This window comes from Uloborus diversus, chromosome 1 (assembly GCF_026930045.1).
Source record: "Uloborus diversus isolate 005 chromosome 1, Udiv.v.3.1, whole genome shotgun sequence".
Lineage (NCBI taxonomy): Eukaryota > Metazoa > Arthropoda > Arachnida > Araneae > Uloboridae > Uloborus > Uloborus diversus.
In genome coordinates this window covers 16,968,175-16,985,956 of record NC_072731.1, presented here as the reverse complement: position 1 = coordinate 16,985,956, position 17,782 = coordinate 16,968,175, and the positions used below count along the sequence as shown (strand labels likewise).

Sequence of the window (17,782 nt, the reverse complement as noted above, 5' to 3'; positions counted from 1 at the left end):
GAAATAATAATAATAATAACATGGACCCAGAAATAACTTTTTTTCCCAACAGTTTTTTTTAAATTGATTTTTTAAAATGTTCGATTTTGAAAACAAGGCGTGGTCTTTATGACATCACAAATGATGCAATTTGGCGCATTTTTCTTTCGCATTTCCGTGTTATGATAATCAAGAAGCGAATTAAATATTGCGCTCTACGCTTGCTATCAACCATATCGTTGCCAATACACGTGAGTAAAGATGCGAGTTAAATATTTTTCTCCATGAATGGCAACACAGAATGGCATTTCATCATTTGTGATGTCATCGGCAGAAGCCGTAAACAATGAAAGCACTCCGATTTAAGTAATTTTTTAAAAATATTAAACTTGAACAAATTATTCAAAAAATGGTCAGATACTAGATTTTTAACCATCCTCTTTCAGAAAAAAAAAATGCTTTTGAAATTTTGGAAACGACCTCATTGTTCACATGTGTCCCCAAAGGGTGGCAACTCCTATGAAAAGATCTGGGCCAAATATAAACACGATTAAAAAATGCGACAAGCACCATATTTTAAAGAAAAATTCTCTAATTAGGAAATATTTTTTCCATAATATAAAACGGCCCACTGTCAAATTTTATAATTCGAAATTTTACTGAAGCGTATGTTCTCAAAACCCTTTGTTGGAGTAAGACAGTAAAATAAATGTTTCCTTGTTCAGAGAACTCATGACCAGTGGTTGGAAAAACTACATTTTTTTTGTAGCGAACTACAACTACAACTACTTTGTTACAAATGTAGTTAACTACAGCTACAACTACTTTTTTCAAAATGTAGTAACTACAAACTACTTTTGAAATGTAGTTGCTACTTCGCTACTTTCCAAAAAAATAAGCAAATAAAAAATATACACAATAGGTTGTCCCTCAAAAAATGAAAGTCAATTTTTCAAGTCGCATTCACTCTTGTATTTTTCCTCTTGTGTCAAAGCAATCGTGAAAAAAAGTTTCACATAATTTGCACAAGGGCAACCCGTGCCGACTTGCACCTGAAAGTGTAAAACAGTACTTGTATGCTAGGCCAAATCGCAAAAAAAAGTTTTTTAGAAACTCGAAATTTCTGTCGGGAAACGTTGCCCCTGTACCCAACACCTCACGTGTACCACAAGAAAATTTATTCAAATTAAAAAACATTTAGATATGCCGCACTTGACCTAAAATTTATAATTTTATTTAAAAAATTGATTTTTTTTCAGTAAGAAAAATGTCCGTTATCATACTCTCACACACTGCAATGCTCGTATTTATTGTAAGTCCTCCAGAACAGTTCAATTTCACTCTTTTCTATAACATTTTAAGTAGCTTCTTTTTATTTGGTGAATACTGTCAAAAATTTAAGCCTCGCTAAAACATTTTTGTTTTTTTATCTTCAGTCAGTTCATATAAAATTCAAAAAATTTTCAACTCGCGAAATCACCGATATCTTTATTTTCGCGAAAATAAGTGCTTTTTGCAATATGAATATTGGGGAAATATGAAAATTACAACGGCAAAAAAAAAATATTTGCGTCAAACAGATAGAACGTATGGCGTTAAAATAAAATGCCTGAGGTCAGCTCGTATTTTTATGAGTCTGATTTTTCATTGCATCCGCTGATGTACTTGTGTAAAATTTAAGCCAATCAAATTCGTTTGAACCTTTTTTTTTTGTTTCCAGTTTATTTAAAAGTAGTTTCCAGAAATCGCTACAAACTACTATTTTTTGTAGTTAACTACTCACTACACTACTTTTTTAAAAAAGTAGTGCGCTACGCTACAAACTACTCAAAAATGTAGCTACTACAGTAGCGTCGCTACTTGTAGCGCGCTACTTCCAACCACTGCTCATGACCAATACGAAAACCAATCGAGTCGAAGATTAAATCCTTACATTATTTATTAGAAAGCTCGAATTTGATACAGCTTTTCTTCAATTATTTTTTACTTCCTTTTATAAAAAAAGAAGTACTGTATTTGCGAAAAAAATTTCACTCATAAATCGACCTTAATTTCCATTTTGCTTACCACCGAATAAATGTTGAGTTTTTTTTTTTTTTTCCCGACTCGACCACACGTGGATAAGGGCCTAAGAAGGTATAGACCGCGAAATATCCATTTCGACGATTACCTAGTTAGTTACAACGAGTTTTCTCGTGACGTCTGTATGTACGTATGTATGTGCGTATGTGCGTATGTATGTCGCATAACTCAAGAACGGTAGGTCCTAGAAAGTTGAAATTTAGTACGTAGACTCCTAGTGGGGTCTAGTTGCGCACCTTCCCTTTTGGTTGCATTCGGGTGTTTTTAAGGGGGTCTTTTGCCCCGTTTTGGGGGGAAATCATTGTTAATGTCGATGTAAACTCAAGTGGTGTTACAATTTGGTGGACATTTGGCGACACATCGCAATCTTTTGGTCGCCAAGTTTTGCCGCCAACTTGGCGACAAATTTGGCGATTTTTTTCTTTTTTCTAAAATCTGGTTTCAGTTTGGGCACTGTTGGTGATATTTAGAGAGTAAACTATTGAATGACACTAAAATTGCCAATAATGGAGAAATTACATTAAATTGGAGCAAAAGGAAGTCATGTGATACCCGCATCAGTTCGTTTCTTTTTAGAGTAGCAATTTTTAGTTTGAAAATTTGAATTTTAATTTGATTAATATTGTATGAGTTTGAGAACAAATCTTCAATGTCTTTACAGCAGAGATATAAATTAATATTATTAATTTTTTTGTTGCTTATGGGTGAGCTTCTGTGTCTTCTGGGGATTTTGATTTTTTTTTTTTACGTAACTTATAATATATTTATTTTTTTAATATCCTGTGTATTTGAAAAGTCACGTTAAGGCCATATGAGTGTAGTATTTTATCCTTAAAAATAAAGTCGTTTTCTGCAGTTAGACGTTTTTCTGCATTTTCAAAATGTGCAAGAATATCTATTTTTATATTATCAAATAAATGCACTCTGAAGTGGAAAATTTCAAAACAGGAAATCAAATTTTCTTTTGAAATCCCTTCCACGAAGTGAAAAAAAAAGAGGGTTTGAAATGGTAAATATATTTACGTTTAGTATCAATGTAGGCTGGTTGATTCATATTAGGTTTTATTAGTGATGATTAATTTGAATGTATCGTCAATCAATTCTTACAGCGGTGGTTTTTTTCAACGGTTTTAGAGTTTTTAATTTGAATTATCATCCATGGAGAATTTTCCTCTATCTCTATGCAGTAACTTTCTAACTATGCAGTAACTCTCTATGCAGTAACTTTTGAGCATTCGGTTCCTGTGATTATGGAGCAGTGAGGTGCTGTAGTGGATCCTCGGGGGTGATGTTGTAGTGGAACAAAGTGTCAAGAAAAATTGAAATAAGAATCGATAGCTTACATTTTTATTAGATTATTTTATAATTTACATTAAAATCAGCTTATAGCAGAGAGACAGATAGATGATATATTGCTCGGTTGTTATTGTTTGCTTTTCTTTTATTCCCACAACCTCGACAGGATTCTTCTATTTTGGGTTCTGTTTTTGCCCGGAAGAAAACAACGCCACCAACAGGATAGTTACCCCTCGGTCTCATTATTCGTTCAGCCTGGAAAGTTAAAATAAAGAACGGTTAAGCATGAAAGTCCACTAATTATCACAATAATTTCAGTCAATGACAATGAATTAGAATTATTTCAGATTTGCATTTGGATGCGTGCACTGTGCAAGGGACTGGAAGGAGTATCATGATATGGAGCTGGCATGAAAGTAGTGCCCTAGTATTCTTTGAGGGTAGCAAACAGCCATGCGATACCTAGATAAGCTGGCAAAGCAAGTGCATCCTGCAATGTGGCAGTTTATCCTTATGGCAACGGATACTTTATGGACGATAATTCAACTATACATCGTGTCAGAGGTGTGAAAAATTGGCTCGCTGAGAATCAGTCTGACTTCCAACACCTTTCTTGGCCACCGCAAGCCCGGACCTACTTAACCCCATAGAAAATGTGGGACATGGTGGAAAGACGCATGTGACAGCACTTTCCTCTTCCATCTAATTTACAAGATCCAAAAAGCAGCATAGCCAATGCATGATATTATCTGGATATAAATGCACTCCAGAAGCTCCTAGACTCGATGCCCAAGCGAATCAGAGCAGTTATCCGTGAAAAAGGTAGTCCAATAAAATATTGATCTTGGTTTCTAATTCATTGGTGAGTGTATGATAGTTGTATTTAATGTAATAATTTCTACTCAATTCCGCAAAACTTGTACCTTCCGCAGCAGTTAGTAGAAAACGATATTAATCAATGATACTTAGCCACAAGTGTAGCTGAAGTAAAAATAACAATGCAATTTTTTAGCCTCGTACTGCATTTATATTGTCAATCGTCGATGACTGAAGAGACCAAAGTGGAAAGTTGAGCGTCGATCCCTGAAGGCTCAAGCTACCTTAATGGAAAGTTTTGTGCCGATCACTGAAGACTAGCGCGAAATGAACGGAAAGTTTAGTGCCAATCACTGTAGACTAACACTACCAGAACGGAAAGTTTAGTCTCGATCACTGAAGACTGAAGCGACCTGAACGGAAAGTTTACAACCGATCACTGAAGACTGAAGCGACCTGAATGAAAAGTTTAGTGTCGATCACTGAACGCTGAAGCGACCTGAACGGAAAGTTTAATGTCGATCACTCAAAACTGGAGCGCAATTAACGGAAAAGTCAGTGTTAGTCACCGGGGACTAATGTGGATCTTAACGTATTTCAGTCAAGAACCCTGATATCGACAAACGAAAAATAAATCTAAAGCATGAAAATTAACCATGCTTTTCATAGATCACTGGTGACCGCATTCAGTATAGGGGACCACCCCAAAACATTCAAAGCTTCAAATAATTGTCATTTAAAAATCCGAATCCGTTCTTTCATTCCACACTGCTGTCACAAAGTTGATTTACTTAGTGCTGCGTGGTTGTGTACAAACAAATCCATTGGGGTTAACTTAAAAATTTCACAATTCAAAAGAAACACTTTCAAAGTTTAATTGTAATGTAAAATTAAAGTTTGAATTCATTATTTTTCACTGAAAAAACCCCATTAGTTATCGTAACACGCCATAAACTTTTCGAGCATATTGCAATATTTAAACAAAAATCTTCATTTTCTTCAGTGCTGCTTTTTTGTTTCTTTTTTCAAAATAACGGTGTTCTATTGTCTTCAGTGAGCGATATACGAGTCGAATAATTGTTATGTAAGATAAAGCTGATAGTGTTAAAATCCTGTATTTGATATTTTACATCATACTGAAATGTGCATGCTTATTTCTTCATAAAACCTGTTTTACAACCTTCGTCGTATGCGACGGTTTTTTTTAACTCAATTTTTGCATCCTGTGGCTTTCATCTGTCAAAAATCCCTTCATTTTTCTCTTACGTCAAAAAGCATTCGTCATGATGTATTAATATTTTCTGCAACTCCTCAAATCTTACAAATCTTAAGTAATGACAAAAAGTACGTGTTTCATACAGCATACCATTTTATTAAATGTGTTTTTTTAGGTTTGTTTTACAGCATAATATTAGCTATTGTATCAGCTTCCCCCTCCCCTCCCTTCCGTGAAAGTCCCGCCTTCTCTACAGGCCGGACCTTTCTGTCCGGAAAATATCGGGTTGCTGAATTTAACATCAGTTATGATACAGTGTATAAAGAACAAAAATCTTATTTCAAAAATAAGAAACAATTACTTACGCATGTTTTATGAAGCAGTAGTTGCTGAAAAATAAATAATATGCAAATTATTAGATTGATAAACATTATATTAGTTAGATAATATCTTATGTAATTAAAAACTGAGCGTATGTATCTAGGTATGTACCTATGTTCGAGTTACTTCTCCCGAACGCCAGTGAACTGACCATCGAAGCAGGTATGGATAGATTCGTAATTTTCCCGGCTTTATGGTTGACTATTTAACGTGATCCTCCAATAATAATTAGCGGAGAGATAAATTAGAAACTATATATTAATTCTAATACTTAGATTTCGACATAAAATCCCTATTTTTCGAAGGTTTTCTTCCATTCAAATTATTATTCAGTGCTTCCTCTCAACTTTCCGTAACAATGCTTTTATTAAAACTTGTAGCGTTAAGTCATTGAGAAGAAAGAACTGTTGCGATTTTTTTCTCGAATACGAATAGATAAAAATCTGGGTTTTGTTTTGAGGCTTTTCTTGTAATCGGGGATTTAAAATGTTTCCTTTTTGGTTATTTTTCCGCAATCTGCCGCAAAATTTTGCTGATTTTTTTTTTTTTTGTTCAAACCTGATTGTTAATCACGCGGCACTTGACATAACTTATTTTCGAGGTAAACCTTGCAAAGTCGGGCGACGCAGTTTGAACGCATGGTGTTTAGTTAAAGAAAAGAAAAGAATAATCTTTTGGTGTATGCATTCCTCAGCATTTCTGGAAGTTCAGGTTCACTTACTATTAATTCTGCATCAATTTTTGTGATTTTCGTCAGTTTTGTACTATTGAGTGTGTCTTCGTTTCTCTGATATTTTTTGCAAAACAGTGTACAGATTGAAAAATTTTACAGAATTGAAGATTTGAAAGTAGCTACAATGGGATTAATACCTTTGTGTTAAAAAATAAAAATGTATAACAGCGTTAAAAAAAAAGCACAAATTTTCACATTCACCTTGACAGGCGACTTTTTAATTGGTAAGAAATAAAATTTTCATCGCGGTATACACTAAATGTAATTTTTTACGTAAAATATTTTTTCTTGCTAGTGATTTTCGACATTTTGAAATTCGTCTTATGAACTTAGAGATAAAAATGTAAACACGAGAATTGCGACAAAAGGCCCTCTCGGTAAGGGAAGTTTTTACAAAGGCCGCGAACGTTTTCCGATAAATTTTCGCTCAGTGATTTTAATAATTTTCCCTGCCAACCAGAAAGAAAATGTCCAAATATATTGTCTGACCATGGATTGTATGGAAAGACAAACATCCGTTTTGCAGCCGGAAATGGACGAATCTATTATTTTTTTCACCGATGTCAGCTTTTGCAGAAGCAGAGTATCATTCAAATGAGCGGAATACGCCTATCAAATTTTTACTTTCCCCCCTTATTCACATAGATTCGTCTTATCTGGACGTTTGAAAATTCCATGCAATCCATGGTTGGACAGTAGCAGCCTTGCTCGGTCAAATCGGTAATTACAGTTGGGACAAACTTAACCTGGCAGTTTTGAGAAGATTACGCAATGCTTAAAGGGGTACGAGACGCAAAAATCGTCAAAATTTTCAATTTTTTTTTACTATTTAAAAAACATCTCCGTCCTTTTTTGCTTTAAAGGAAGTTTGAATCTTATTTCTATTTTAGTTAGAACACAGGGCTTAATTATTTTTGTTGCAGGCATTTAACTAATATTATTTGTAACTTGAAAACTTCAAACGCGTTTTTCTCCATGATGCAGTTTTTTCCGCCGTTTCGTATTCACACTCTTATAAGTCGAGAACTGATAAAGTAATGAAATTTGGAGCATATCTTTTTCAAACAGTTTACTTTAATTTTTATTCGACAAATTAAAAAAAAAAACATTTCTGCAAAAAAATATGATTTTTTTAAAAACTATCTTTGAATTTTTCGAAATTTTTCTTCAAACATTTTTTCAAACATCATTTTCTTCAAACATTATTTTTTATTAAATTCTTTAAATCGCCGAATACAAATTAAAGCTTAGATATTTGTGCATAATTTCTTGAAAAAAAAATTGACCAAGAATATTTTGAGTTTTTGTGGTTTAAAGCAATCCTATTTTTTAAAGAAAATTTATTAAATGTAAATAATTTTTAAAGAAAATTTATTAAATTTAAATAATTTTTAAAAAATATTTATGTTATGATTTTACTTATTAAATAGATGGTGAATCAGTGCAAAAAATTTCAAAACTCTAAATCTTTACTAATAATAAAGCTGAAAGTCTGTCTGGATCTCTCTCTGTCAGGATCTTTGTGACTCCCATAGCACCTAGACCATTCGGCCGAGTTTCATGAAATTTGGTACAAAATTAATTTTGTTCTTTTTCTATTCCAATTTTAAGAAAATTTTACCAAGCAAATGATCACACCGTGGACGAATAAATTACGAAATTATCAAAACGTGGAACCGTAACATGGGCGAGCAAATTAATATAGCAAATTAGGGAGAAATTCATCATCCATTATTTGTAAATATACAGGCGAACCAAATGACCTTTTAATTTTTCTACTACGGGCAAAGTCGTGCGGTACCGCTAGTTGTTTAGTAAAATTGCTTTTCAAAATGTGTTCCGGACCTTCTTAATCACAACATTATGACGCTTCCAGGTTAAGTTTACCCCAACTACTGGCAATTACATGCATTAACGAAAATAAAAATGCTGACCAAACATAATTCGAAGTTAGCCATGTTGAAATGTTGGCACCGAGAATTAGTGATCTCGACCGAAAGTTCTCCTTCATTTCTTATAAGTAATTTTATAGATTTGTGGCCGAACCGTAAGTTTTGAATTTCATTAAATGTGATTTTGAGATCGAGCAATAAAATTGACTTACTTGCGGCGTCAGCAGCTGTAGAGGCTAAAAATGGGGGAAAGATAAATATTGAAAGTCGCACAATTATTTAAGTAACTTGAAATACGAATTAAAACTACAAACTTAATGAAAAACATAAGAAAACGAATACTTACCGTCAGCAGCTAAGAAAGAGAAAATCGTTATCACTAAATAAGAGGCTTACAGTTATGAAGGTTTTTGGTGACGTTCGGAGTATTGCCCCTTTTTTTTTCTTCAAGATTCCGTGTTGCCTAAGGTTTCATAACCAAAAGTCTCCACATGAAGCTATCGTTAAAACAAATACTGTCTAATCATATATGCTGTGGAATTTTCAAGCGTTTAGTTGAGAAGATTCTAACTGAATGAGTTAGAAAAGAAAAAAGCTGATGAACGTATTTCTTTCAGCTTAATTTTGGTGCACTATTTTTGTTTGTTGATGTTGACAATAAAAATCTCTGGAGGCAAAATTGTACCACTGAATAAATTGCATCAGATCTGATTAAGCAATCTGTCCCACTATTTTACGGATTCAGTTTCTACTCCTTGCTTTCGTCACAAATTTGACAGACTTTTGTACTAGCTTCAAGTTTTTAGGATTTAATGTTTCACCTTTTTATAACGGTTCTGCGGTTTTTCGTTTCATTTCTTTAGGTAATTAACTTCTCTAACCAGGTTACTATCTAAAAGATGGCTCTTTCGAGACACATTATCGTATAGTGTTTCTGTATCGCCATCTATAAAATATTGAACTGAGCAGGGATAGATCTTCTGCTACCCCAGAATGTATTTAAACAGCTAATTTAGACACAGTTCTTTTTTTATCTCATAGTTCCCCCCTCTCGAACTGGAAAACTTCGTGCATACGCTTTTTATTTATGCCTTTTTTTAAAGTCAAAGTATACAAGGTGTTCTGTCTTAACCTGCAAAAACCTCTATTTTCGCAACTGTTACTCCTAGATGCATACTTCTAATTGCAAAAATGTTCAAAATCAGATGCGGAGTAAGGATATTGAAAGTTTGAAGCAAAAATAAAACTGAATCAAAGAATAGGGTCTGTTGGGGTAATTTGGGTATAAAAATGGCCTACTTTGAACTTTCCAGTTCTGTAATAAATTTATATATATACATATTTTTTTCTTTTTCTTGTTTCAGCTTAACATTTTGACTTTCCAAAATAGTTTTCTACAAATTACATGTCAATTGACCCATTTACATATAAATGGTAAACATAAGTTTCACTATACCCAAATTACCCCGTGCATGGGGGAATTTGGGTATAGTGATGGTTAAAGAGCAAAGCATGGCTTTATTAACAATCTTACTCAGTGTTTTCAAACTTAGAGTCGAATGTAGGTACAATAGAAATAATGGGATAGTATGAATACTAATTTGTCTAAGTATTAAAATGGATTTTAGACTGGAAAAACACAATATGACAAACCGCTAATGGCCGCAAAGTAGTTTTTTGTTACATAACATTTAGGCAAATTTAAACAAATTTCCAATTCATTTTTAGCATATATTACCTTGGGTAGTGAGGATTCACATACATGCATATGTTTGAAGTCCAATAAAATTATTATTTGTCCTTCTGATTGGTAAAATGTAATGTATACCCAAATTACCCCAGGTTTTTAAATCATTGATTACATGAAAACTAATTATGTTAAATGTTTCAATGCCGAATTAAAGTAAACACGTGTAATGTCTACATGCCTGAACTTGAAAATCATAGAGTGGCAGGTTAATTAGAAGCACTATTTCGAAGTAGTTGGTTTGCATTGCATTAACATCGCCAAAAAGTTTAATTTATTTTTTATCAATTTCAAAAAGAGTGTTGGCAACATTTTTCAGGATGTATTCATAGGTAAGGATGATGTTTATAACTGCGAATTTTTGTAGGTGTATCAAATGAATAGTTTTGATTTTATTTAATAAAATATAACTTATACCCAAATTACCCCAACTACCCAAATTACGCCGATGGATCCTACAAAATTTAACTTTTTATAAGGGCACTATATTCCTTAACTTATATTTAAAGATATAATCTCAATCGAAAATTTTCTGACACAAAAACAAGACATTTGTGCGACCAAAACTCAAGGAGATATTCCAGTTCAAAGTTTTAAGTGAGCATACAAAAGATTAGTTTGGAACTTAACGCTCTTTCAGTAGAATGACAGGTCGTCAAAGAAAGGAAAACAAAAACAAAAAACAAAAACCAAAAAAAAAAAAAAAAAAAAAAAAAAAACAAGGTTTTTATATTTTTCATTGCTATTGCCGAAATAATGTTCTCTTCATCAAGTAATAACCACATCCTCAAGCATAGCACTATTCTAGTTCAATACTATGGCATCTTTAAAAAACTGGGTTTGTAATTTCTACATCAATATATAGAGTAATTTATACTTTATTTACCAGTTAGAGCAAATCTAACTTGTTAGCGTCATGAAAGCTGCAAGAATCTGATCATTGTGTGTGTTGCCAAATTAGCCTTGCCCCAACCCAACTACAGTTCAACATTGAGATATGTTGAATTCCAGTTCTTATTTCCTGAATAACAGCGCGGGAAATAAATGTTTACATGCGTTCTTCACTAAACAGAATTTTTTAACGTGTCTTAGCATTGATCTGCGTGAACTTTTTATGGCAGTTAAGAAGCAAATGCATGTAATAGGGAAGTTTTCGATTTTTCAATTTATTTTTATATGATAGAGTAACATGTATGAACATCATAGGTGAAAAAATTTTTGCGATACGATAAGTAGTTTTTTTTAAATACATTTTTAAAGTTCAAGCGATTATGACGTCAAATGGCGCAGGAAGTGAGGTCATGCGCTCTTCCGCCGTGGGAGAAGCCGAAGGACGTGCCGTTGGCTTCGAAGACGAAACGTAAGGCTTACCTCCTCGCGCTTCTGGAACAATAAACCTCTCATCCTCCCGGAAATATTCGAATACCATCATCGATGTTACTTGAGGAAAATTATTAGATTGTGCTTTAACGAATCCGGCCTCTATAGTGTGTTTCAAATGATTATTGAATTTCTAAAAAATAAAAATATCGGCAAGCTCAAAATGTCCGTAGCGAAAACAAGGGATCTTCGACGGAATGCTGCCCATTAGTGCCCTGTGACTTAAGCTCAGGACGTTTCAGAAGAGCGCACTTTTGCGCGTGGATTTTTAAAAATTCATTAAAAATCAATCACGTTGTTTTAAAATTCGGTTTAAAATTCGATGGTAATTTTTTTAGTTTTGAGGGTCAATTAACAATATCCTACAAAAATCATGTACCTTGAAGAATAATTATTAAAAAAAACATGCGATATGAAATTCATTAATTTCATAGCCTAAAATAGTTCATGTTCCCTCTTGAAATATTATTCATGACAGAATTAAAATAAAATGAATTACAGTGGTCGCCGCTTATATGAATCACGTTTGTGCTAATCAGTTTTGTGTTGATTCAACTAACCACTGATTCAATTAACCGGCGTCCACTGTATGAAGCTTTGCAATTTTTTTTAACTTTGTGAATGAACGAAAATCAAAGAAAATGTGTCCATATACTTACGAGCAGCAGCTAAAAAGAAACAAAAAGAATGAGAATTAGTACGACAGAAAAAAGTATATCTTACATTTAGAAACAGGGTAAAGCTACTGCTTTAAATTTAGCTTTAATACAAAGTTTGCTTTAAAAAATTCTCAAATTCAATTTAGAACTATCTAAGGTCGTATTCACTAGACGATTCGAGCATCGGTCAGACACCCCAGAAGTTAAAGATGGTAAAAACAAGTTTATTAGTCGTTACTTATTATTTTTAAGTTAGCTAATGTTAAATCACTACTGAAACGTAAAACTTATCTGTTTCAATACAGATTAATACAGCTATTTAGCGGTAGTAACTTTAATTGCCTAATCATGCGGAATAATTTTTCAAACACTGAATTATTTAAATCAACACAGCTAATTAACACAAGTTATTCAACTTAAAACAGCAGAATTATTTAACTTAACAGAGTTAATAACTGTTTCAGCTTTAATTATTAGCGGGCATTAATTCATTTTAAGAAGTATGCTTTCTTACAACTTATATCTGCTAGAAGCTCAGGTGGGGCTGGCAGATTGGCGAATGCCGACCAGGTGAAGACTGATAGTAATAATTTTAGTCGCCACTTTTTTTTCATTTAGTCTCCATGTGACGAATAGCGATCGCTGATCTTTAGAATTTCGACTGGCGGTTTGGCTGTCTAACCTAATCGTGTAAAGAGTCGAATCGTCAATTGAATTCGACTTTTTGTGGCCTCAGGAGGACCATATTAAATTTTGATCCTCTGAGGCATATTAAAGCATGGGTGCAACCCTCTACTCCTTTTTAGGAAGAAATCACCTTACATTAAGCTATGCTTTCTGACAACTTATAAATGCTGGTAGCTCAGGTGGGGCTGGGAGAATGGCAAGTGGCGACCAGGTGAGGACTTGATAGTAATAACTTTGGCCGCCACTTTTTTAATTTAGTCTCCATGTGGCGAATGGCGATCACTGATCTTAAGAAGGAAGGCTTCGACTGGCGGTTTGGCTGTTTTTGTCAAAATACCTTTTTGTGTATTTGCTGAAAATATTTGAATTCAGCTAGCATGACCATTACTATAGTTTTTAATATGTCTATAGCTAAACGAATGTGATCATAACTGCACGTATTTCAATTGATGTCAAAAAAATATACAAATTACAGTTGAGAATTACTGAAAATTTCACAGCTATAAAAGCGCAATAAGCTCTAACACCGTGAGTAGTTTTCCCCCATGAACTAGAATTGCAACATCACCGTTCAACAACAGTCCGAATTAAGAGAAGAAAACCCTTAACCACACCCATAACTAATCATTTACCCTACTTTCTTACTAATAAAATACTAACACTAATAAATATTGAAAATAATTAAAGTTAATGTAAATTCATTAATTTTAACTAAATGTTTTACTCACACCTATTTATATCTGAGCGTTGTGTCAGGAGCGTGAACAGGGTGGGGGGAGAAGGGACACCTGTTGGTCCGGGCCCGAGCCTGAAGGGGCGCCGAGATTTTTTAAGTGGGAGTGAAATATATGTAAAGACGTAAGCGTAAGCAATATGGAGGGGAACCCGTAAAGGTCATTCGTGACGAGCCCCAAAATTTCTGTGCACGCCCCAGCGATGTGTATGTCTTATTGATTGAGTCTGTACAGTCCACCTCGCTCATAAGAAGCGAAAAGGGACCGCAATATTTGCTCGTTGTAACAGAGTGCTCGTAAAAAACGAGTTCATGAAAAAAAAAAGTCATAAAAATTCATCACCGTTGTTTTTTCCCTTCTTTTTTTAAATCTTTTTACAGCACCAAAGTAGCTTTTTAATTTGCTTTGAACTGTTTGAATGTCTTTCTGGTGTCATTGTTTTTGAGGAATCACACCCTATAGAAATTTTAAATACTTCGCTACTCCACAAATTAAAATAAAAAAAAACCTGTCATTGCTTGTTTTCAGGATTTAAGATTTGTCACTAACTATCGGTTGACTTTGGAATGTAGAGGAAAATTTACCAAAAAAAAAAAAAAAAAAAAGAAAAAATGCAAGCTGAGCTGGTAAAAAGAAGTTTTATGAGTCACTCGTTTTAAGCGGGGTTTGCTCGTAAAAAGCGAGTTGGGCTCCCATATATTTGACATTGTACCAAACAAGTAATTCTTATTTCACCGCTAAATCCGGGTTCTCATTAAATCAGGGCTCGTTCTAAACGAGCTCGACTGTAGTACTTTGGATAACATACGTGGTCACTTCTCAAACGAACAGTTTTAATTGTATTTGAAGCACGTATAATTTTAGCGAGTAACCAGTAAGCGTGAAACTACATATCCTGCAATTCAGTGCAGACATCAATTTGGGTTCAAGTTAAACAATGCTTTCTTGAGTTAACTCAAACAAGTAAATAAATAAAACGAAGATTCGCATCTGCAATTGACATTTCGGCTCACTAGAAACCAAACGTTTGTTACATGCATTGTGTTAAATTTAGTTCTAACTTGATACAATGACATATATCAAAATGTTGACATTGAAGACAAATAACTCTTTTGCGGCGACTTTCTAGCCACTCCCTTCAGGGGCGGATACAGAAAATAACTTTTGGAGGGGTCCCGTGAAATTGAAAAGTTCACCTTAACACCTTCCAATTTCAATTTTTCATAGCGAATTTTGTATTCCTTTATTTTCAAACGTTTTTTTTCCAGGTTTTCTTTAAAGTCAATTAATCTGTACTTTTAAGTACAGATTAATTGACTAAGTAATAATAATGAATAATTGACTAAGTAATTAAGTACTATGCCCTTTTCTAATTTGAATGTGGATGTAAAACATCTTTAACATTTCAAGCCAATTAAACAGTAAATGCATTTCACCAAGATGCTGTAAAATGAGCGGTTTTAAAAAGGAACATTTTCATAATGATTACGACAGGAGGAGCTAATACAGAATTATTTTGGTCACAGTCGAGAAAAAAAAAAATGGCAACCTTCTGGATGGTTTTATTCACGCTAATTTAAAATGAGTACGATGAATTTCTGGAATAAAATTTCTGTTTCATTAGGCTTAATAATGCTTTTAAATTTTTTTCTGGTGATTTTACAGCCTTGGTTTTTTTTTTGGAAATTCGAAGGAATTAATTCAATATCAGGGGTATTTTTCGCGGACTTTCGAGTGGTGCTAAATTTAAACTGATTGAATAATCAATTCGGGCAGAAAGAGTCATTAAATACCATCTTCGGAGCCTAAAATTAAAATTCGAACGGTTCGGTACTTTTTTGGCGTTCAACCCCCCCCCCCCCCCCCCCCCCGATTTCCTTCTCGAGTGCCTAAGTACCTCCCCGTCAAATTTGGTCCAGATCCGACGAAAGCAGGATTTGTATAGGGAACATACACACATCTAAATATAAATAGTACACATATATTTTTTGTTTTATTCATAAAGATATGTTTGCTGAAATGATTAGGAAAAGTGCTGATCACACACTTCAACAATATTGTATGATCAAACACGATTCACAGTTGGGTAAATTTCATCATTGAATTGATCCAAGATATGTCGACAGCTTATTTTACTCATTTTGTGTAAACCGTTTCAAAACAGAAAGCAAAATAATAAAATCAAACAGCAAAAAAAGAAAAAAAAAAGAAAAAAAAAAGAAAAAAGAAAAAAAGAAAATTAATTTGAATTCTGAAATTTTGAATTCAAATTATGTTTTTCGCAATCACGAACTGAGACAGGACCCTACTCATTGGAGTTATTGTTTCTAGAAACGGCTCCTGTCTCCCCCAAGTCTGCCTCTCCTCCTGGGCGGTTACTTGTGCATAGTTGTGTGTGTGCGTAGACCTGTGTGTATGCACGTAGCGTGTGTGAAGTCGTGTGTGTGTATGTGTGTGAACGTGCGTGTGTGTAGGACATGGACGCCTCCGACCAGGAGAAGCGGATAGCTCAAAACCGGAGCAGCCGCGCCGTGCCACCAGCAGAGGACGGTGGGCGGTGGTGCTGCAGAGGCTTCTGGTTCAAGTTGAAAAAGGCACGGACACCAAAAACGGTCAAATGAGAACAATAAGCAATCGTAATTGCTCAAAAAAAAAAAAAAAACTACGATCTCGAGCAAAATTGTTACTCTTTAAGAGGATAAAAAAACAACTTACTTGTTGCGTCGTCGTCTCCTGCCATCACAAGAGCTAGAAAGAAGAGAACACGTTCGTGAGAAAAACATCACTTGATACATTCACTATTAAATATATGTAAAGGAAAAGCAAAAAAAAAGAACATTTTGGGCTAGAACTTCAACAAATCTGTACGCTTTAAGCGGAGTCGGTACACTGTACACTCGCAATGTTAAATTGCTAAAATTTCTGTACCTTTTTCTCAAAAAGTTTAATGACAGAAACTTACAATTTTCACAGTGCTTTCAGGGATTTATTTAACATTCTACTGAAGTTTTAAGGCAATTCTGTTTATTTCATGATACATTAAATTTTAATCAATAGTAAGTTTTTAAATTTAAAACAAGAAGTTCCGTCCAGAACTAAACGAGCCTACTTTCCGCTTACCAATATCGACTTTCTAGAATCAGACCAATGTTCTCAAATTTAGCTTAAATCGCAAATTATTTCAAACACAATTTTTCAATATTTTAAGCTGATTTCTAGGAATAAAATATGCCTAACTCATCTAAAGAATTAGATGCGTAAAAAATAAATAAATGGACGAATAAAGTAGCAACACCTTTTAAACAAAGCAGTTAATAAATTTTTTTCTATTTAAAAAATCTTTAACCGCTTTCAGAAAGAAAAAAAAAAGAAATAAAATTAATAAGCTCATTAAAATAATTAAATCATATAAAAAAATCGTTTTTTTTTCCCTGTTGCCAAAAAATGGTTTTAAAAATGAATTAATGTACTTTCAAAAACAAATAAAAACAATAAAATGTCAACTTAAAGAAATAATTTTCATTGTCGAAAAAAAAAGTCGTCTGCGCATATCTTTATGTAGAAATATAAAAGACTCGAATTTCTCCGCCAAAAACTGAATACATAAATTAAAACATTAGATTGAAAATAATAAAAAAAATAATTACTTCGCAATAAAAACCATAACTGCAGATTCGGAGTCCGAGTCAATCTCATTTTGGGACAAAGGAGTCATATTCGGGAGTAGAAGGTTTTTAATTCAAAGATTCGGAGTTGAAATCGGTCATTTTCCCTTAAAGCCCGCAACTCTGCCAATGCTTACGGAGTTGGAGTCGGACTTATTTTGGGATAAGTCGGAGTCAGAGTCGAATTCCCAAGAGTCGGAACCAATCATTTTCCCCCCGTGTGTACATTTTTGCCAAAACTACGAAGTCGGAGTCAAAGTCGGGATCGGAGTCCGACTAACCTTCGGGCATAGGAATTGCAGTCGGAGTCAGGTGCCCCAAAATTGTCGGAGTCGGGAGTTGGTCGCCAAGAGCTATTTCCAACAAAATTTGTTTGAAGTAAATCCGACTTTAAGTTCGTGATCTACATTGACTTTTAGTGTCCCCGTAGGCGCTAATTTTAAGGGATTTGAACTGTTCAAAATTGAACGGAAAATTGTTCAAACCAAGAAAATATTTTTTATACATGTTCTTCA

General features: G+C 33.9%; 1 long non-coding RNA gene across 1 annotated transcript; it reads right to left on the bottom strand.

Annotated features, from left to right (window-relative positions):
* Positions 1-3,380: 3,380 nt before the first annotated feature.
* LOC129228278 (uncharacterized) lies at positions 3,381-12,192 on the bottom strand. The gene is made up of 4 exons (XR_008580912.1): positions 12,182-12,192; positions 8,608-8,631; positions 5,755-5,778; positions 3,381-3,612 (listed from the first exon to the last, which is right to left on the bottom strand). It is a non-coding gene; the product is annotated as an uncharacterized LOC129228278 (long non-coding RNA).
* Positions 12,193-17,782: the final 5,590 nt, after the last annotated feature.